Source organism: Salmo salar, chromosome ssa19 (assembly GCF_905237065.1).
Source record: "Salmo salar chromosome ssa19, Ssal_v3.1, whole genome shotgun sequence".
Classification (NCBI taxonomy): Eukaryota; Metazoa; Chordata; class Actinopteri; order Salmoniformes; family Salmonidae; genus Salmo; species Salmo salar.
In genome coordinates, this window is record NC_059460.1 from 29,082,977 (window position 1) to 29,106,035 (window position 23,059).

A 23,059-nucleotide genomic window follows, 5' to 3' on the forward strand; every position below is an offset into this window, starting at 1 on the left:
AAAACGCATGGGGAAGAAAAGGCGCAAATGAACTGCAAAAGACTTGAGAAGAATTAAACGTCAAACTACCAGGAACCCATTATCCTCCAGTGCCACCGTATTCCAGAACTGCAACCTACCTGGAGTGTTCAAAAGTACAAGGCGTCAAGTGCTCAGAGACATGGCCAAGGTCAAGAAGACTGAAACAAGACCACCACTGAATAAGATTCATAAGTTGAAGCGTCAAGATTGGGCAAAGAAATACCTGAAGACAGATTTTTCAAAGGTTTTATGGACAGATGAAATGAAAGTGACTCTTGATGGACCAAATGGATGGGCCCGTGGCTGGATCAGTAATGGACACAGGGCACCACTTTGAGTCAGGTGCCAGCAAGGTGAAGGATGGGTACTGGTATGGGCTGCTATCATTGAGAATGAGGTAGTTGGACCTTTTCGGGTTGAAGATGGACTGAAACTCAACTTCCAAACCTACTGCCAGTTTCTGGAAGATTCTTTCGTCAAAACAGTGGTACAGGGAGAAGTCCTCAGCATTCTAGAAGGCCATGATCTTTATGCAGGACAATGCTCCATCACATGCATCCAAGTACTCCACTGCTTGGCTAGCCAGCAAGGGCCTCAGAGGCCTGAATAACGACCTGGCCCCCTTCCTCACCTGACTTAAATCCTATTGAGAACTTGTGGGCCATTCTCAAACATGAGATTTACAGTGAGGGAAGACAATACACCTCTTTGAACAGCATTTGGGAGGCTGTGGTTGCTGCTTCAGCTAAAATTGATCGTGAACAGATCAAGAAACTGACAGACTCCATGGACGGAAGGCTGGCTCATGGCAGTTCTTGAAAATAAGGGTGGCTATATTGGTCACTGAATATTTTTGAAAGGCCAAAAATGTTATATAATTGTCATTTTGTGTTACTTATCTGTTACACTTACTCTAAAAATTGAGAATCAACAAGTGAGTTGAGAGAAATTATTTTTGTAATTTAGTTGCCTAATAATTCTGCATACTAATAGTTGCCTAATAATTGTGCACACTTATATATTTCCCTGAGAAAGACAAAACTCACTTTTCCTTTGATAACCTCTTGACGGTCGCCTAGGATAGGGGGCGCTACAGAGAAGCTAGGATATGCATATAATTAATGCTTGTGGATAGAAAACACCCTAAAGTTTCTAAAACTGTTTGAATGGTGTCTGTGAGTATAACATAACTCATATGGCAGTCAAAACCCCGAGATAGATCATAACAGGATGTGGAATTCTGAATTGCGGACTCAACTTCATCACTTTGCCTATACATCACACCGTGAGCTATGGTTCATTGAGCACTTCCTATTGCTTCCACTAGATGTCCCCAGTCTTTACAAAGTGGTTTGAGCCTTCTACTGTGAAAACTGACAGAATGAGAGTCTGTGGAACGTGGTCACATGAGGGCCATCACATTATGACGCCGGCGCCCCTGGCTACCCTCCCCTTTCGAAACGTTTTGGAAGACAATGCAATCGTCCCCCATGAATGTTATTGGAGCTCTGGTTGAAAAAGGCACTAAAGATTTATGTTATACAACGTTTGACATGTTTGAACGAACTTAAATTTTAAAAAATGCATTTTGTTGAGAGAAGTCCCGCGGCCGACGGTACTTTTGGAGCAGCCTTCAGAACGTGCTAACAACAACAAGCTATTGGGACATAAAGGATTAACTTTTTCGAACGAAAATACATTTGTTGTGGACCTGGGATTCCTGGAAGTGCCTTCTGATGAAGATAATCAAAGGTAAGGGATTATTGACAATAGTATACAAGACTAGATTTGATATGTGATTGTTCCAAGATGGCGCTGACCTGTATTGCTAGCCTATTTTTCTGAGTATCGCATCCCCTTTTATCGCAAAGTGTGATTACCCAGTAAAGTTATTTTTAAATCTGGCATTGCAGGTGCTTTCAAGAGATGCTAATCTATAAATCTTAGAATGACAATATTACATTTTAAAAATGTTTTTGAATAGTAATTTAGTAAATTGTAGCGCTGTTTCACCGGACGCATTTGAGGGAAAATAGTTAGTCAACGTCACGCGCCGATGTAAAATGCTGTTTTTATATACAAATATGAACTTTATCGAACAAAAGAATGCATGTATTGTGTAACATGATGTCCTAGGAGTGTCATCTGATGAAGATTGTCAAAGGTTAGTGCTGCATTTAGCTGTTTTTTGGTTATTTGTGATGCATGTGGTTGGTCGGAAAATGGCTATGTGGCTACTTTTACGATATACTCCTCTAACATAATCTAATGTTTTGCTTTTGCTGTAAAGCCTTTTTGAAAATCGGACAACGTGGTTCGATTCAGGAGAGGTGTATCTATAAAACGATATAAAATAGTCCTATAATATTAGATTTTGTTATGCAAATGGCGATAGGATTTTTCGCTGGATGTCCGAGCCCATCCAGAGGTTAAACAGTCAGGTTTGAGGTTCAATAACATTTTGGATTGACTGAGAGCATTGTGTTCGTTCAACAATAAAATTAATTCCGAGGAATACAATTTGCCTAACAATTGTGTACGCAGTGTATATACCGTATACCGGGGTATTAGGAAATAGCCACAGGATGGTTTTTCAATACCGTCAAATCAAATTTTATTGGTCACATACACATGGTTAGCAGATGTTAAGGATCCCCAAGGCAGCAGCTACTCTTCCTGGGGTCCAGCAACATTAAGGCAGTTATATACATGATATTAAATTTCATAACACATTAAGTGTGTTCTCTCAGGCCACTACTCTATCACATATCTGCAATACAAAATCCATGTATACGTGTGTAGAGTGCATGTCTTATCATGTGTACGTGTGTCTGTGTGTGTGTCTCTTCACAGCCCCCACTGTGCCATAAGGTGTATTTTTAATCTGTTTTTTTTAAATCTGACTCTACTGCTTGCATCAGTTACCTGATGTGGAATAGAGTTCCATGTAGTCGTGGCTCTATGTAGTACTGTGCGCCTCCTATAGTCTGTTCTTGACTTGGGGATTGTGAAGAGACCTTTGGTGACATGTCTTGTGGGGTATGCATGGGTGTCCAAGCTGTGTGCTAGTAGTTTAAACAGACACCTCGATGCATTCAGCATGTCAACACTTCTTACAAAAACAAGTAGTGATGAAGTCAAATTGCTCATCCACTTTGAACCATGAGAGATTTGCATGCATATTATTAATGTAAGCTCTCCGTGTACATTTATGGGCGAGCTGTGCTGCCCTGTTCTGAGCCAATTGTAATTTTCTGAGCTCCTTTGTGGCACCTGACCACACAATTGAACAGTAGTCCAGGTGTGACAAAACGAGGGCCTGTAGGACCTGCCTTGTTGATAGTGTTGTTAAAAAGGCAGAGCAGCGCTTCATTATGGACAGACTTCTCCCCATCTTAGCTACTGTTGTATCAACATGTTTTGACCATGACAGTTTACAATCCAGGGTTACTCCAAGCAGTTAGTCACCTCAACTTGCTCAAGTTCCACATTATGATAAGATTTAGTTGGGGTTTATGGTTTAGTGAATGAATTGTCCCAAATACAATGATTTTAGTTTGAAATATTTAGGACTAACTTATTCCTTGCCACCCATTCTGAAACTGAAACTTTGCTGACGTGTATTGTGTTGAGTATTCTACATTAAAACACTGGTTTTACGCAAAGCCAGTTGCATGTCATTAGTAATGATAGAAAAAAGTAAGGGGCCTAGACAGCTGCCCTGGGGAATTCCTGATTCAACCTGGATTATGTTGGGAGAGTCTTCCATTAAAGAACACCCTCTGTGTTCTGTTAGAAAGGTAACTCTTTATCCACAATATAGCAGAGGGTGTAAAGCCATAACACATGTTTTTCCATCAGTAGACTATGATCGATAATGTCAAAAGCTGCATTGAAGTCTAACAAAATACCTCCCACAATCTTTTTATCATCAATTTATTTCAGCCAATCATGTAAGTGCCATGCTTGTTGAATGTCCTTCCCTATAAACGTGCTGAAAGTATGTTGTCAATTTGTTTACAGTAAAATAGCATTGTATCTGGTCAAACACCATTTTTCACAAAAGTTTACTAAGTGTTAGTAACAGGCTGATTGGTCAGCTATGAGCCAGTCAAGGGGGCTTTATTATTATTGGGTAGCACAACCTTTCTAGTAGGCTTAGATTGAATAAAGATTTAATATATGGCAAATAGCAGTGGCAATATCGTCCACTACTATTGACACGGGTCACGTTATATTGAACGTCTTTTTTTGCTTCAATAGAGTGATCAGGGACGTGCACCTATAGTTTTCCTTCACAGAAAATACATTTGTGCAAAACAATCGCTCAGCAGAAAATAGCTTCATTTTCATCAGATGACAACAGAACTGCAACGCTACAATGAAAAAAAAAAAAATGTATTTTTTGCAAAAACTATGCATTTCTGTTTATCATAGAAAGAATTTAGCCAGCTACATTTCCTCAAGTTCTGCATTTTACTGGAGAAAAGTAGGCTGGCTATACTGAGAAAAGTACTGGTGAAAAGTAGCTACACATCAGCCAGAGTGCGGTCTGCTGATAGAATGCTGTTTGCAAATTCTCAATCAAGTGGAGTGCAACTGAAGCACAAAATGAGTTTGATCCCAAGCAGAAATTACAATAAGAAGCATTTTTTACAAAACGCAGTAAGATACTGTATTTATTATGCGTTATCTTTTTCCACTGACGCGACCCCTAAATTTAACTTCCTAGTTATCTAAGTAAGTTGCTAAATTAATAAGGTTATGGGGCATCATATTCTGTTGGCTTTCTACGGTGTTTGAGAAGTCAAAGCCCTTTGGATGAGTTGTCTGTACAGCTGCCACTGCTATATTTTGCTCCTCCCCTATTTTCACTGAGCAGAGCAGGCAGGCCCGTTGCCCTAGCGACTCCAGACTCCACACAAAACAGTGTGTACATGTGCACATTCACATGTAAATGTTCAAACTTATCAAAAATTACATTTGGTATTTCCTACCTATACATGTATAATTTTATGAGCTGGACTGCCTGTCTTTGCAAAAAATAAAATAAAAAATAAAATCTATTTGCGCATGTTAGCATATTTTGCTAGAAGCCTCCATGGAAACTGCTATTACTTGTGCTAATTTTGTTAGCATTCTGGTAATTGCATTTTTACTGTAAATCCCGTGACATGAAAATCTGGATACTGCCCGACCCTAAAGTCAGCCACAAAAAAACAATTGTGGGGTTTTTTCAATTGAAAAAAAAAAATGAATACATTTGATGAAACCAAATAATCTGATTCAATGCCAACTGTTCTATTTTATTATTAGCAAGCCTATATTTCAAGTTGCAACCTATTTCTTTCAACACTGATCTTAAATTCCCCTTTGGTTAAAGGGCCAATGCAGAACATTTTATATCAATATCAAATCATTTCTGGGTAACAATGAAGAACCTTACTATAAAAAGTTTTCCATTAAAATTGACAAAAATAGCTTCTAAGCAAAAGATATTTCTCAAAGAATTTTGTTAGGACTGTCTGGGAGTGGTCTTTGTTAGGACTAGCTGTTATTGGCAGAGCCATTTGGAACTCTATTATCGGTCTATTCACCAATTTCCTACCTGGTGATGTCGCCATGCAAGCGAAACACCCGCCCATGCAAACAGGCTGATTAGAAGGTCCTGTGTACATTGTATTTTAAAAGGCAACTATTAGAAAATAACACTGATATTTTTTCTTCTCACACTTTTACAGTGTTAGTTTCATTAGCTATTGTACAATAGGATAAAAAAAACTACATTACATTTTTGGGGGACCGCATTGGGCCTTTAAACCTAATAAATTAATAGTTAGGCCTATACAACACATGTTTTATGTTGTACCAAGTAGATTTTTCACTTTGGAATTACCTATCCAAATTTCTTTCAATTGGGTTACAAGCAATTCAATACATTTCCTGTTAAGATTGGTTGGTTCCAAAAATGAAACAATGACAGACTTATTTAAGACTTACACATTAACTGGTTACAATATTGTAACCAAATCATCAATGGAAGCCTTTCCAGGCTATTGAGTATCACAGTAGACATACAGATCAGTTGGCTACACATCTGTTAGGTCAGAGACCTGCATGTACAAGTACAATGCCTAGGGTTGCAAAATTCTGGGAACGTTCAATAAATTCCCTGTTTTTTCAGAAATCAGTGAGTAGAATTTCAGTAAAGCAGACATCAAATTAAGTTTGATGAGGAAACTAACAAAAAATGTCATGCACACACAGAAAGAAGCCACTACATACTCTTACTGAGCTCAGCTTATGTGAACTATAGAATGGCAAGACCAGACAACAGAGACTGTTAAAAATGTTTATTTAACTAGGCAAGTCAGTTAAAAACGAATTCTTATTTACAATGATGGCCTACCAAAAGGCAAAATGCCTCCTGCGGGGACGGGGGCCTGGGATTAAAAAAAAAAAAAAAAATACAATATAAATATAGGACAAAACGCACATCACAACAAGAGAGACAACACAATAACTACATAAAGAGAGACCTAAGACAACAACATAGCAAGGTTGCAACACATGACAACACAGCATGGTAGCAACACAATATGGTAGCAGCACAAAACATGGTACAAACATTTTAAATGTGTCACTTGCATGTGGAGGTATTGCACCCATGGGACTGTATCCTATTTTGTGGATCAGAATATTCTGAGGTATGTTGCTGTCAACAACAATAAGCTCCTTCCAGAGTATCCTATTGGTGCTTGATGGTGTATTCAACTAACACATAAATACGATTATCTTTTATCATCCTAGACTCTCTGACCACTAGGATGATTAGAGAGAATCTTGGGTGGCGGTAATCTTTTTTACAAGCTTACAGTACAAAACCGGTCTTTCCCTGTCTACTGCTGGCACATTCTTCTACTGCTCCAAGTCCAAGTGCCCAGCAATGTGCTTCACAAAGATTGTGTGTTCAGTTCTGCCAATTGAATGGCAAAACACACTATCACGTGTTGGTAATAGCTAAAGCCAACATTCTGTAAGATGCTTACAACATCAAAGAGTGGGCCACCAACAATAATGTAAACAATAGACTATAGAGCAAATGCATCCCATGACTTTTCATTTTCAAATGGAAAATGCACTTTACAGATTGTACAACACATTAGGAACACCCATCTAAAATTGAGTTGCACCCCCTTTTGCCCTCAAAACAGCCTCTATTTGTCGGGCCATGGATGTTGGCCCATGTTGACTCCAATGCTTCCCACAGTTGTGTCAAGTTGGCTGGATGTCCTTTGGGTGGTGGACCATTCTTCATACACATGGGAAACTGCAGCATGGCAGTTCTTTACACACTCAAACTACTACCATACCCCGTTCAAAAGGCACTTCAATATTTTGTCTTGCCCATTCACCCTCTGAATGGCAACCATACACAATCCATGTCTCAATTGTCTCAAGTCGTCTTTAACCTGTCTCCTCCCCTTCATCTACACTGATTAAAGTGGATTTAACAGGTGACATCAATAAGGGCTCATAGCTTTCATCTGGATTCACATGGTCAGTCTGTCATGGAAAGAGCAGAGGTGTGTTCGAATACTCATACTAACCACGTTTATTAGTCATAGTATGGATACAGTTAGTATGCCAAAAGTTCCCGGATATCGTACTATATTTGCCAAAACATGAAGTATACAAGTAATGCACACTATTTCCGTGCTTTTAGGGCACATAATGCAATTCTTCAGAAAATGGGCGTGGCTTCACAGAGTTTTCAAATTTGAAGAAAAGGGCGGAAAATATGTAGCCGAAGTCCGACGAGAGCGGATACAAATTCGTTGCTTTAACTCAACATTATTAAAATGTTGAGTAATGTAATAAAGTAATGACTTCTCAAATAAATTGCGTTACACGTTATGTTGGCTGACAGTTTGTTAGCTACGCTATCCTTACGAACAGCATAGCATATCATTACAGCAGTATGTACTGGGTATTTTAGCTACCTACTGTAACGTTAATTGGATACAAATACATCAAACTTGCGAGTATATTTACTTTATGCTAACTACCTACCCAACATTTATTGACTTGAATATTCACAGCTTAGTTAAGTGGTATAGTAGTTTGGGTGTGTTCGTAAATTCACTCTGGCTATCTACTCCGATTTCAGAGCACTCTCGTCTGACCGTGCCAGAGCACAGAATAACTGATGAATTTACGAACACTCAACACCCATTGAATATGGCCGGTTTCACTAAACGTTGGCAAAAAAAGCGTAATTAAATTATTGCCAGTAGCATATTTACAGTCACCAATGCTCTGGATAGCATGAAAGCTGCCTAACCAGCTCTGCTAAGGCGAGTAAAATGGTCAGAGTGAGGTGTTCTCTCATTTGTGTCTGGAAGTAGCTAGCAAGTTAGCTTGGGTGCTTGACTGCTGTTGTGAGGTCAGAACGCTCGGATCAACCCTACTCCTCGGCCAGAGCGTCCAGTGTGCGCGCTGAACGCGCCGAGAGCGAAACACTCAATTTACGAACAGACAATTTGATAACGCCCTGAATTTACAAACACCCAGAGCGCACTCCACATTGAATTTACGAACACACCCGAAGTTAAGCTAGTAATTTGTTATGCTAACAAGCTAGCAAGAGGTTCCATAGCAACAGCATCAACTTCCAGTAGACAGGCGAAGAGCTAGTACGATCAACTGAAAGGATACAGTGAGTTTACAGTATACTAAAATGAACTAATATTATGTAGAATATACACTCATTAAGTATGTAGTATACAGTATGTTAGTATGGGTATTTGAACACAGCTCAGGTGTTCCTAATGTTTTCTACACTCAATGTATATCATACTGCATCTGTAATGCTCAAGGAATGACATTCATGAGAGCAACATTACTTTGATTTGAAGCCATATAAATTTGTTTACAAAGTATCTAATGCAAACAATAACATCAAACAAACAAGTATGAAATGTCCTTAGTATTTATGACATGATCTTATCAATTCACAGGGTATACTATTCATTAATAAAAATGAGACTGTGGAAATCTTAAGGTTACTTGCGTAACCCCAGTTTTATGATATTACGAGTGAGATATCTCACAGAATCTCTAAAGCAGTGTTCACATTGGCAGTTTGAAGTGACTCAAATCATATCTATTTGCTTATCCGATTCTAATCGGTTATTTTTCTTGAATAGCCAAAAAGCACATGGAACCGGATATTTCAAGCCACATTTAAAACCACTTTCGTAGGTGGTTTGAAGTCTGATACAAATCCGATTCCTGGCCATGTGACTTGTGTCTGAACGGTCAAATCTGATTTATTTGCCCTCGTGGTTTTTAGACTGTTATTCAGCATATCTTGTTGCTTGCTAGCTACTCTGTTGACAGTTTGACAAGAACATGTGGTAGCAACTAGCTTGTTAAAGTGAGGGAAAAAAGTATTTGATCCCCTGCTGATTTTGTACGTTTGCCCACTGACAAAGAAAGGATCAGTCTATAATTTTAATGGTAGGTTTACTTGAACAGTGAGCAACAGAATAACAAACAAAAAAAATCCAGAAAAACGCATCAGATACCTCTCAATCAGATATGTGCGAGGGGCTGCCATAATAGACAGCCCGGGGAACCAGTGGGTTAACTGCCTTGCTCAGGGGCAGAAAGACAGATTTTTAGCTTGTCAGCTGGGTATTCGATCCAGCAACCTTTTGGTTACTGGCCCAACGCTCTAACCACTATGCTACCACCACCAATAATCAGCCTACACTGTACACCAATGCACACACCCGCAAATGACCAGTCTGAACACACAAATCCGATTTGGTCACTTGTAACTTGCTGATTGGACAGTCAAGAGTCCAAAACAAACTTGCAAAACAGAACTGATTTGAGAATTAAGGCCTGCAGTGTGAACAAGGCTTAAGTAACTCAAATAACTAATCATACACATCTGTCGGAGAAAGACCGGTCAAGTGGCAAATGTGGCAAAAGTGGCCTAACAAGCCACATCACAAACCTCCTTTAAGAAGATGCCCTTAAAAGTGCCCAAGAGGTAGCTATAATTCTGGTGGAGTGAGCCCTCAGGCCCTGTAACCCCTTAATAGTATAGGCAAATGTACTAGACACAAATGGTGGAGTCGCTCCTCTTCCGTAGAAGGGAAAGGCAGCAGGTGGAATGCCATAATCTCCAATGCAACACAATTGTAATTGCCGCTGACCTTAGCTTGTTGCCCAACCCCGCCTTTATGCCCAACTTTGGAAAAGCCCTGGGCAAACTGTAGGCACGAATGGTGAACTGACAGTGCATGTAGTTCACTCACTCGCTTTGCAGATGTAAGGGAGACCAGTAAAGCGACTGTGAGCTTTTATTTCTTTCATCACATTCCCAGTGGGCCAGAAGTTTACATACTCAATTAGTATTTGGTAGCATTGCTTTTAAATTGTTTAACTTGGGTAAAACTTTTTGGGAAGCCTTACACAATCTTCCCAAAAAAAATGTGGGTACATTTTGGCCCATTTCTCCTGACAGAGCTGGTGTAACTGAGTCAGGTGTGTAGGCCTCCTTGCTCGCACACGCTTTTTAAATTCTGCCCACAAATGTTCTATGGGATTGAGGTCAGTGCTTTGTGATGGCCACTCCAATACCTTGACTTTGTTGTCCTTAAACAACCTCTTACATCTAGACGTTCCGCTAACGGAACACCTGCTCCAATATCCAATGATAGGCGTGGCGCGAATTACAAATTCCTCAAAAATACAAAAACTTCAATTTTTCAAACATATGACTATTTCACAGCATTTTAAAGATAAGACTCTCCTTTATCTAACCACACTGTCCGATTTCAAAAAGGCTTTACAACAAAAGCAAAACATTAGATTGTCAGCAGAGTACCAAGCCAGAAATAATCAGACACCCATTTTTCAAGCTAGCATATAATGTCACAAAAACCCAGAAGACAGCTAAATGCAGCACTAACCTTTGATGATCTTCATCAGATGACAACCCTAGGACATTATGTTATACAATACATGCATGTTTTGTTCAATCAAGTTCATATTTATATCAAAAAACAGCTTTTTACATTAGCATGTGACGTTCAGAACTAGCATACCCCCCGCAAACTTCCGGCGAATTCACTAAGAATTTACTAAATTACTCACGATAAACGTTCACAAAAAGCATAACAATTATTTTAAGAATTATAGATACAGAACTCCTCTATGCACTCGATATGTCCGATTTTAAAATAGCTTTTTGGTGAAAGCACATTTTGCAATATTCTAAGTACATAGCCCAGGCATCACGGGCTAGCTATTTAGACACCCGGCAAGTTTAGCACTCACCAATATCAGGTTTACTATTATAAAAGTTTGATTACCTTTTGTTGTCTTCGTCAGAATGCACTCCCAGGACTGCTACTTCAATAACAAATGTTGGTTTGGTCCAAAATAATCCATCGTTATATCCGAATAGCGGCGTTTTGTTCGTGCGTCCCAGACACTATCTGAAATGGTAAATCAGGGTCGCGCATGGCGCAATTCGTGACAAAAAAAATCTAAATATTCCATTACCGTACTTCGAAGCATGTCAACCGCTGTTTAAAATCAATTTTTATGCCATTTTTCTCGTAAAAAAGCGATAATATTCCGACCGGGAATCTCCTTTTAGCTAAACAGAGGAAAGTAAACAAAGCTTTCGGTCGACGCGGGCACGAGCCTGAGTCTCACAGTACTGTAACCAGCCACTACCCAAACGCGCTACTTTTTTTCAGCCAGAGCCTGCAAAGCCACGATTCAGCTTTTTACCGCCTTCTGAGACCCTATGGCAGCTGTAGGAAGTGTCACGGGACAGCTAAGATCCTCACTCTTCAATAAACAGAGACAAGAAGAACCACACCTTGTCAGACAGGCCACTTCCTGCCTGAAACCTTGTCAGGTTTTTGCCTGCCAAATGAGTTCTGTTATACTCACAGACACCATTCAAACAGTTTTAGAAACTTTAGGGTGTTTTCTATCCATATGTAATAAGTATATGCATATTCTAGTTACTGGGTAGGAGTGGTAACCAGATTAAATCGGGTACGTTTTTTATCCAGCCGTGAAAATACTGCCCCCTAGCCATAACAGGTTAAGCCATTTTGCCACAACTTTGGAAGTATGCTTGGGGTCATTGTTCATTTGGAAGACCCATTTGCGACCAAGCTTTAACTTCCTGACTGATGTCTTGAGATGTTGCTTCAACATATCCACGTAATTTTCCTCCCTCATGATGTCATCTATTTTGTGAAGCACCCCCACAACATGATGCTGCCACCCCCCGTGCTTCATGGTTGTGATGGTGTTCTTCGGCTTGCAAGCCTCACCCTTTTTCCTCCAAACATAACGATGGTCATTATGGCCAAACAGTTCTATTTTTGTTTCATCAGACCAGAGGACATTTCTCCAAAAAGTACAATCTTTGTCCCCATGTGCAGTTGCAAACGGTAGTCTGGCTTTTTTATGGCAATTTTGGAGCAGTGGCTTCTTCCTTGCTGAGCGGCCTTTCAGGTTACATCAATATAGGACTCGTTTTACTGTGGATATAGATACTTTTGCCCAGTTTCCTCCAGCATCTTCACAAGGTCCTTTGCTGTTGTTTTGGGATTGATTTGCACTTTTCGCACCAAAGTACGTTCATCTCTAGGAAACAGAACACGTCTCCTTCCTGAGCGGTATGACGGCTGTGTGGTCCCATGGTGTTTATACTTGCATACTACTGTTTCTGTACAAACGTGGTACCTACAGGCGTTTGGAAATTGCTCCCAAGGATGAACCAGACTTGTGGTCTACAATTGTTTTCTGAGGTCTTGGCTGATTTATTTTGATTTTCCCATGATATCAAGCAAAGAGGCACTGAGTTTGAAAGTAGGCCTTGAAATACATCCACAGGTACACCTTCAATTGACTCAAATGATGTCAATTAGCCTATCAGAAGCTTCCAAAGCCAAGACATCATTTTCTGGAATTTTCCAAGCTGTTTAAAGGCACAGTCAACTTAGTATGTAAACTTCTGACCCACTGGAATTGTGATAGTGAGTTATACGTGAAATAATCTGTCTGTAAATAATTGTTGGAAAAATAACTTGTGTCATGGACAAAGTAGATGTCCTAACTGACTTGCAAAACTATAGTTTGTTAACAAGAAATTTGTGGAGTGGTTGAAAAACTAGTTTTAATGACTCCAACCTAAGTGTATGTAAACTTCTGACTTCAACTGTGTCTGAAAATAACCATCCTTTAGGTCGACTGAGGTGAACCAGTCCCTCAATGAATAGAGCGAGACAGCACGTTGAACATAAGCATAGAGAATGTGAACTTCTTCAGATAGCTGTTGAGGACTCGTAGGTCTCCTCCCCCTTTTTGGGAACCAGGAATCACCAGGAATAGAAGCCGAAATGGCTCTCTGCCGCTGGTATTGCCCTGATAGTCCCATAAAAGAGAGGAGATTTCCTGCTCTAGTATGCATGCAGAGTCACGTCACCACTGATTTTAACATTTTGTTGAAAACGGGTGGTCCCAGAGCAAACTGCAGTCTGTACCCCTTCGTAACCGTGGACGAGACCTAGGGCTGGACTGCGAACGTACGTCAGTTCCCTGCTTTGGTGGCGAGTAGCCTACAGGTTGGTAGACTCTTGCTCACCAGTGGTGCCAAAGGCGATGGAGCGAGTATCCTTTCTATTGTATTTTTGCTTTGTACTTGGCATGACGCCTGGATACAGCAGACACTTTTTATTGAAAAGGGCAGTGATGACACACTGGAACAGTGTTTGGGGGCGACTGACAATTGGGGCTCTATTCAATCTGTAAAGCTGTAAAGAATCCGCAAAACAAATGTACAGGTAATTTCTGATTGAGCCGACATAAGCAGTGTTTACCGTGAATGCAGTCTCCGCTAAAACGGGAACATTGCCGTAATGCGGAACTTCTACGATGCAGATTGAATAGAGCCCTTAGTCCTCCTGCCCCGGCTGATTCAACTAGAGCCGGGTGGAGAGCTGTGGCAAGGAGAGCACTTGGGGTAGAGTGGATTCCCTCAGTCTTCCTTGAGAGCAAAAGTATGAGAATGGATCACTGCACAAAGGGAAGGGCTCCAGGAGCATAGATGTGCCTCTCCCCCATTGTCTTTGCTCTACCCTAGAGGTGGCAGCCCAGAACACGGGGTGAACTGTGGGCTGCACCTCTCTGCAACAGGGGGCCCTTATTTGGGGATCCAAACTGTAATGTCGATTCCTGCTTCGTCACTGGGAGTTACCCTTAGGAAGCCCTGGTGCCACCGAATTGCCCTCTCCCTGCCACAGCCTCCTTTTTTATAAGTTCTCACTTCTGCCAAATGGCGCAGACAGCCTGCATGGCACAGCCTTGAATGGTGCCGATACCCCTGGAGGCACGGTGGTTGAGTTCTGTGACCACACAGATATCATTCCGAAGGTCTGGGTTAGGCCTGCCGAAAGCTAGGAGATTATGCATATCTAGCTAATTGGCTTGGTAAGCCAGAAGTAGGGATGTAACGTTCAACGCCCAACCAGAACGTATGGCAGACGCGTAGACCTTTTGGTAGATGGATGCGGGGCCTTGTTCCGTCTTACCAGGGAGAGAAGTGCCTGTTAGTGACAGGGTACTGGGGTTGAGGTGCTTGGCCATTGACGGCTCGACCACCGGTGATTTGCTCCTCCATATCCTTGATATTCATGCTGGCAAAAAGTCTGGTTTGGACCTTGCCGGTCAAGCATTTGTCCCAATTGTGTTTGGCTTCTGCCACGCAAGCTTGGAGTAGTTGCTTGCCTTCAACGGTGCATGAGGGGAGTTTCCTCCCGTCGTACCAGTCCCTCTTCGACGGAGGATGTTAGCAGCAAAGTCGTCGAACACTGCTTCAAAGTCTTCAAGACCCAGGCAAATGACACACAGGAGGTGCGTGTCCTTGCCTGATATGGTGCCTCTGCTTGGACAGAGATGTGCAGGTGCTGGACCAGGGGCCAAGGCCTTGCTCTGTAACCCTTGGGTTGAGCTAACAGGCTCCATGGCTCCAAAAAACAGCTAATCTGAGAACAAACATAAATGTAACTAGCATTCGCCACTTGGGCTAGTAGCCTAGCTAGTTAGCAATGTGCTAACTGGAGAAGCTAATACTTAATGTGAACGTAGCTAGCGTTCACCTCGTGAGCTAGTAGCCTAGCTAGTTGGCACAAACTAAAGGAAGCAAGCACTATGTTGGTCATGCAGCGAACACAAGCGTGGCTCTCAACCAATAAAAGTGAAGCTAGGATGATCGGTCTAGTCAACAAGCCACAGTAGTGGGTTGAACTAAACCTGAGCGCAAGCTAGTAAATTCTTCCCATCCAGGTAGAAAAACTAGTCGGTAGGATAACCAAGTCTCAGCAGCTAGCCATGTGACGCGAGCTACCACAGGTGACATAGAGAAGAAAAAGCGGCAAACCAAATTTTTACCAGAAGCAAAAACGTTCCCAACACAAAAGAAGAGAGCTGAATAAACTGTGCTTGGCGGCGTAACCTTGCAGCACTGGAAAAGAGATCAAGTGCTGAGAAGAGCTAGAGTATAACTCTTCTGCGAGAAAGCGATGAGAGAATGTGGCTCTTTAGTATGAGGGGGAGGGGCTCCCTCATAAGCCACTCGACCTGTGTGTCTCTGACTGGCGTGCATGATTGGTTCTTCAAGATCATTAAGAGTGAGGTAAGGGGGGTATTTTACTTGAATACGATTGGAAATTAATGTTGAAAGTTCAATTTTTTTATTCTAAAACTGCCAATAAATTGGGTGTTAGTTTCAACTTGCATTGTATCAAGAGGACAACTTGTATTAGACAGCCAGCTACATTTTGGATTGTTGCATTTTGCTTCAAGAGGGTCACCAATGTGGAAAGGTAAACGCAACACTATTTTGTTAAATCACTCATATTGATTAGGGATGCACCGATATCCGGTGAAGTTATCTACCCACCTCGTTCCTTTCTTTTAGCATGTGCATGTAGTAAGTACACCATCATGCTTTCAGGATACGTGTCTTTTCAGATCGCACAATGATTGTTTAGTTGTGGACACTACATCACCGCACTCCCTCTCTTACTCTTGGTCCTCATCTTTGTAAGTCACCTTGAATTTGAACCTGTGTGTTTTATCAGTTTCTTTATGAAAATATTTTGCAAACTCCATGGCAGTAGCTAAAGAAAGGGGCTATAGCAGTGTAGCAGTATAGCTTCCGTCCCTCTCCTCGCCCCTACCTGGGCTCGAACCAGGGACCCTCTGCACACAGACAACAATCTCCCACAAAGCATCGTTACTTATCGCTCCACAAAAACCGCGGCCATTGCAGAGCAAGGGAAACAACTACTTCAAGGTCTCAGAGCGAGTGACGTCACCGATTGAAACGCTATTAGTGCGCACCCCGCTAACTACCTAGCCATTTCACACCGGTTACAGCAGCAAAAACTATACAAGTAGACTACAAATGCATGCTGGGCCGGGCATGCCCTGAGCTTGTGAAGTGACCACTACTGGAGCGAAATTGGAGTGGGCAAGAAGGCTAATGATGCTCCAGCCTTTGGGAATCTCGCTCCGTGCTCCAGTCAAATTGGGCACGCTCCGCTCCTCGCTCTGCTCCACATACTGTGGGTAGAAGAGAATCAAGTAAAGACAGTGGTCTAGATTCTAGGAGGCTGCAGAAACGGGGAAGAAACAAAACAGTTGCTTTGTTATTTAACTTAAAACGAATCACGACCCGACATAGTATATTAACACTAACAAGGGTTGGCTGTTAATTGACTCTCAAATCCATGTATCGGTGTGAGGCAAGTGACTTATAGAGAGCCAGCCCTGACTTCTCCATGCCATTGGAGTTCAAAAATGAGAGCAAGAGTTCAAAGTCCTACAACCTCCAGCGCAGTATGACAAAATCAACAGTACAAAACCAAAGATATTAAACTGTTTTAAGCAATTGATCTTGTGTCATTGGCTATAAAGTTGTTTATTAACATCAACAATCTGAGGTCAAAAGGATGTGTAACCCCCCAATTCGAGGAGGTCAAAACATGAGTTTGTGTAAGTAGTTGATGATTCTACAAGTGTAGAGAATCACTGTACCATCGAAACCTCTGTGAAATATATTTTCAATAACCGAAAGTAAAAATGACAAGAACTACTGGAAGCATAGAAAAAGAGCACATATTACACATATAACGCTTCTTAGACATGCTTTCAATGAGAATGACATATACAATTCTAATTTCTATTTGGTCAGGTAACCCCCAAAACATGTTTAAATGATTCAATATTTTAATCTAGGGTTATAGTAAATTAAGCAAATCCACAGATTGTTGGAACAATCACATATTGATCGCTAGTTTAACCATTTTGAGAGACTAAAAATGCTCGTATTCACAATTGAAACGGGAGCTCTAGAAATAGTTTCCATAGTGACTGTGCAGCAGCACCCTTTGCCCTCCCTACTCTGAGTACGATTGTGTGATATTTAGCTGTGGTTATATTCACATTTTCTGAAATGAGGTTATTATCTATGACCACTCTTTACACTTTATGCGTCAGGACAGACAAACTACAGAGACAAGCCTACCATAACCTACACATATGCTTAAACATATGTATGTATATTAAATTAGCCAACAATTTAGAACTACAGGAGCGAAAGGTAACAGAAGCTGGTCGTCAGAAGTCCTAAACAAAAAAAGAAGGATTTCCTTATAGCTTCATACAGTAGCCTAAAGCCGATACTGTGTTGCCCTACATAGCCCAGTCAAACATGAGCTTCACACCAAAGACTCTATGAAAAACCTGCTGTTTCTCAGAAAACTGGAGCTTATCAACTTCACCGGCGAGAGTAGTACTTGTATACTTACCGTTTGCAGACAGTCATTTGCCAGCCGGTATCCCTATTTGTCACGGTAGTATCTCCTCAATAATCGCAGTTCACTTCAGCTCGACATTGAATCGTCTCGCGGCACTATGATCTGACCATGTGACCAGGTAAACCGCTCTTCCACGTGATACAATATTATAGTCAAAGATGATGGATAAATAAAGATGTCCCACTCAGTCCGTTTAACATTTAAAAAACTGTCAGTTCCGGTCTGCTTAACGGGGTGGCTCTCCCATAGGCAACAATGTATTACAGCTGGGTCTGGTCCGTCAAATACAGTCATTGGTCTGGTCTGTTTGACACTGGGCACATACGTAAATTCAACGTCTATTCCAAGTTGGTGACGTGGAAACAACGTTGATTCAACCAGTATTTGCCGAATGTGTTAGTTCATTGACTGTATATGAATCAGAAAAACGAGGGAGTGGGATGTCTCGCTTCCTCTTCCAAATCTGTTTTTGACCAATATCATGTTCCACACAGATTCACTCTGGAGTGGCAGAGTGCGCTCTGGGCGTGTGTAAATTAGGAGCATTGTTAGATTGTCCGTTCGTAAATTCCGTGTATTTCGCACTAGGAGCGCACACTGGACGCTCTGGCCGAGGAGTAGGGTTGATCCGTGCGTTCTGACTTCATAACGGCAGTCAAGCAGCCAAGCTAACTGGCTAAAGTTGGCTAGCTTGCTAGCTACTTCCAGACACAATTGAGAAAACACCTCTGAACATTTATCTCGCCCTAGCAGAGCTTGTTAGTGTGTTCATGTTACCAAGAGGGTTCGTGCCTTTAACTGTGTTACTGGCAACAATTTAATAAAAACATTTAGCTAATGTGTACTTATACACGTCATAACAAACTGAGTTTGGGCATTCATAAATTCTTCAATTATTCTCCGCTCTGGCACTCTCAACCAGAGTGCTCTGAAATCGGAGTAGATTGCCAGGGTGAGTTTAAGAACACACCCTTACTCTGGCTGTGTATTTATCAATAAAGCTTCACAAAACGGTGCAAACACATTACATTTTACATTTTAGTCATTTAGCAGACGCTCTTATCCAGAGCGACTTACAGTAGTGAATGCATACATTTCATACAATTTCATACATTTTTTTCTGTGCTGGCCCCCCGTGGGAATCGAACCCACAACCCTGGCGTTGCAAACACCATGCTCTACATCCGGGTTAGGGGAGGGTTTGGCCGGGGGGGCTTCCTTGGCTCATCGCGCTCTAGCAACTCGTGGCGGGTCGGGCGCCTGCAAGCTGACTCCGGTCGTCAATTGAACAGTGTTTCCTCCGACACATTTGTACGGCTGACTTATGGGTTAAGCGAGCAGTGTGTTAAGAAGCAGCGGAGTGGTGGGTCATGTTTCGGAGGACGCATATCTCGACCTTCGAGCCCGTTGGGGAGTTGCAGCGATGAGACAAGGTCGTAAACTACCAATTGGATATCAGGAAAATGTGTAAAACATTTTTTTTTAAGTGTTATATGGGAAATGTCTCTTACGTATGGAGTTGCTATAGGAGTTGATGACGGTGTGTATCTGGTTGGGGGACAGAGGGCAGCCGTAGATAGAACTCAGGGTGCTGTAGTCCTCAGTGGTCAGGTCTGGAGGGCCGATGGCCGGGGCAGTGCACACCGTCACGTTAAAGTCCACCCTGCCATGACCCTGAGCCTTGCTACTGTTCTCCTTACAGAATGGAACCTCAAACAAGGGCTGTGTGTGTGCCAGCAGCAGTAGTAGCAGTGTGCGGCTGTGTTGGAAGTTCTGCAGAGTGTGATGGCCCTTCTCCAGGGCCTCCCTGAAACAACACAGTGTATCCTCCACATCCAGAGGAACACACACCACACACATGGCCCGGCGCACCTCAGAGAGTTCAAGGAGCTCAGCGTTTGGGTTGGTGGGAGTGTTGCACCCTCGTCTGGGGGCAGGCACAGCAGGGGGAGTCCAGCAATTCAGCAGCTGTCTCCCTGCATAGTTCTTATTGGTGATCTTCTCTCCAGTGAGGTTCTGCGTTTTGATGAAGTGTGGCTGAGGGACCGGAGGTCCTCCGAAGTAGCTGATCCTCTCTAGCAGTCTCCTCTGAGCGTGGACCAGGATAGGAGTGATCATGTGGGTGTAGCGCTCTCGTGTGTGTGAGTTGAAGAGCAGGGCGAGGTGAGCCAGAGTCTCCCAGCGAGCCTCGAGGTAGAGCAGCTCAAGGGTGTGAAGGATGAGGCTCCTGATCCATCTCAGGTCCACCAGGGTACCGTCATCCAGAGGGGCGGAGAAATGCATGCTGGCCTCCATCTCCTCATCCTCCAATTCAAACACCTGCCAGAGCTGCATCGTCTCCATCATGTTCATGACGAGGTCTGTAGCCAGCTCAAACAAAGGGGTGAGGACAGTGTAGAGCTGGTCCAATGTTAAAGGGATGGGGGGCTCCATGGATGCACCCCTGTCTACTAGTAGAGTGATGGTACAGCCCTGGTCCCATAGTGTCCGACACACACACTGCAACGTTGTCCAGTGGCCCCCACGATGGGCAAGTACCATGGCTCTGCGGAGGTGCAGGGCAGCCTTGTTGAGTGACTCTAGCAGCTGAGTGGCGGTGCGTCTGGTCGGGGAGGTGGTCATCACTGAGGGCTCACTATAGTCCGAGTCCACAGCCGGCTGGGTACGGGGAGAGTCCTGCTCACTGTCCTGCTCACTGCTCTCTGTCGTGTTGAAGTCCTCTCCACTGGTGGTGGTGGCAGCCTGTCCGCTCTCCTTGGCCTTGTGGAGGATGGCTCTGAGGCAGGGCTGGGGCGTGGCTTTGGGGGGCGGGGGAATCAGGTCAGGGACTCCGATGTGCTGATGCATGTTCCTCCACCTCACCAGAGTACCAGAGTGGGCCAGGGAGAACAACAACGGAGGCAGCTGGCTGTAGCTGTGTTGTAGGGCCCCAAGGCCCTGGTGGTTCTCCAGGCTCCTTCTCAGTAGTCCCAGGTGAGCCCTGGCGATGCTAAGGTTGAGGTGACACCTCCACAGCCACTCCTCAGAACACACCTGTCTCAGACGCCTCCGACGCTGGTGACGGCGCACCAGGGGGGCTAGCTGGTTCAGCATGGTGTCCACCGCCTTACACTCCCTCTCTGTGTTCTGTGCTTTCAGAGCAGTCAGTTGTTTCAAACACAAAGTTTGATTTGGCTGCTGGGGGGCAAGAAGACCCCAGCTCCACTAAAACCACTGACAACTACATGCCGTTTTCAAGGGATTGTTAAATAAATCGTATAACTATTTGGTTTTAATATAATCACCTCTTAAAGAGCACAGTCGGAACCACAGGAGGCTGGTTGCACCTTAATTGGGGAGAACGGGCTCGCGGTAATGGCTGGAGAGGAATTGTTGAATGGTATCAAATACATCCAAAACATGGTTTCCATTTGTTTGATGCCTTTCTATTTGAGTCTTTTCAGACATTATTATGAGCTGTTCTCCCCTCAGCAGCCACCACTGGCTTTGAACTACACATTTCCAATGAGTCCACGTTTACCCAAGTAGCACAACACGTTCCTGGAACCTAAATCAACATTGAACTTAAGATGGGAAAGGTTATATATTGGTGTTGCAAAAACAAGCGTTGTAAAAATATCCTCTCAACATTCCTAAACAAACGTTTAAAAATAAATGTATTTCAAACCTATTCCAATGTATCCAATAGGTTGGGATTTGGTACTGTTTGACACATACGAGAAGGAACTCTTGGCCAACGTTTATAAACGTAGGTTTCAAAATAAACGTTTAAAAATAAATGTATTTGAAACTTATTCCAACGTAGCCAATAGGTAGGGATTTGGTACTGTTTGACACGTACGAAAGGGAACTCTTGGCCAACGTTTATAAACGTTGTCACTAGGTTTCAAAATGAACTTTTGCTTGTACTCCCATTGCCATAGAAACGCACAGTTCCGTCAACTTGTTTGCGGAATACTGATACGCGCGACCACTTGAGTGCATACAAGACGCTCTTTACTAACTGGTCACTTGGTAATTTTTTATATCTGATAACATGTAACATTAGCTTTTAATTATGTAATTAGTGTTGATGTTAGATTATTAACCAACTGAATGCCTGGAGTTAGCTAGCTAACGTTAAGTAAGTTAACGTTTTAGTACAAGGTAATGTTAGCTATCGTTAGCTTACCTAACTCAGTTGACTCACGTAACGTTAACCAAGTTGACTAACGTTAGAATAAACTAGGCTTACAGCGTTAACACTATCTAACTTTACTGTTCTGCCAGACAGCTGACCAGCCGTAACGTTACCCCACCGTGGTAAAAATAGTTTCAGATTGGATATTCAACGGATATTCGTGCTTTCAAACCACTGGAGCCACAGACTCCAAATAAGTGTCATGATGTTGGAAAGTTGCGCACAACATTGCACAGGTCTTATTTTCACGATTTGGACCTTAATTCGCTTTGCAAAGCTAATAAACATGTAGAAATGTGAGCAGCATTTTGTATTCCTAGTTTAATTAGTTATAGAGTGTAAACAAAGTACAAACTTTTTTTACATTTGAATTTCAATAGCTCCTTGGTCATGTGACCTACTGACTTCAAACATGGTTCAGAATGTACACTCAGTGGGCCTACACATTGCACACCCTTTAGTTTGTCCATTTTCATCTAACGCAATTTTACATTCATTTTCAATGTTTTTCAAGGTTTCCAATTTCAATAGCTCCTTGGTCATGTGACCTACTGACCTCAAACAAGGTTCAGACTGTTCACTCACTACCCTTCTATATTGCACACCCTTTAATTTGTCAATTTTCATCTCACACGTTTTTAAATAAAAAAATGTATCTTCAGACTTTCAATAGCTTCTTGGTCGTGTGACCTACTGGACTCAAATAAGGTTCAGAATGTACAATCAGTGGGCCTACACATTGCACACCCTTTAGTTTGTCCATTTTCATCTCACATGATTTTACATGAATTTTTCGAAATTTTACATTTCAATAGCTCCTTGGTCATGTGACCTACTGACTTCAAACAAGGTTCAGAATGTCCACTGACTACCCTTCTATATTGCACACCCTTTAGTTTGTCCAATTTCATCTCACACGTTTTTACATACA

General features: G+C 42.4%; 1 protein-coding gene across 2 annotated transcripts in view; it reads right to left on the reverse strand.

Annotated features, from left to right (window-relative positions):
• LOC106578699 (phosphatidate phosphatase LPIN2) overlaps nucleotides 1-18,212 on the reverse strand; it is a 47,709-nt gene extending 29,497 nt beyond the window's left edge. For both annotated transcript variants that reach the window (XM_014157809.2, XM_014157807.2), the window contains exon 1: nucleotides 17,940-18,212. The gene's annotated coding sequence lies outside the window, so the exon portion shown is untranslated. The remainder of the gene's footprint in view (nucleotides 1-17,939) is intronic.
• Between the last annotated feature and the right edge of the window lie 4,847 nt (nucleotides 18,213-23,059).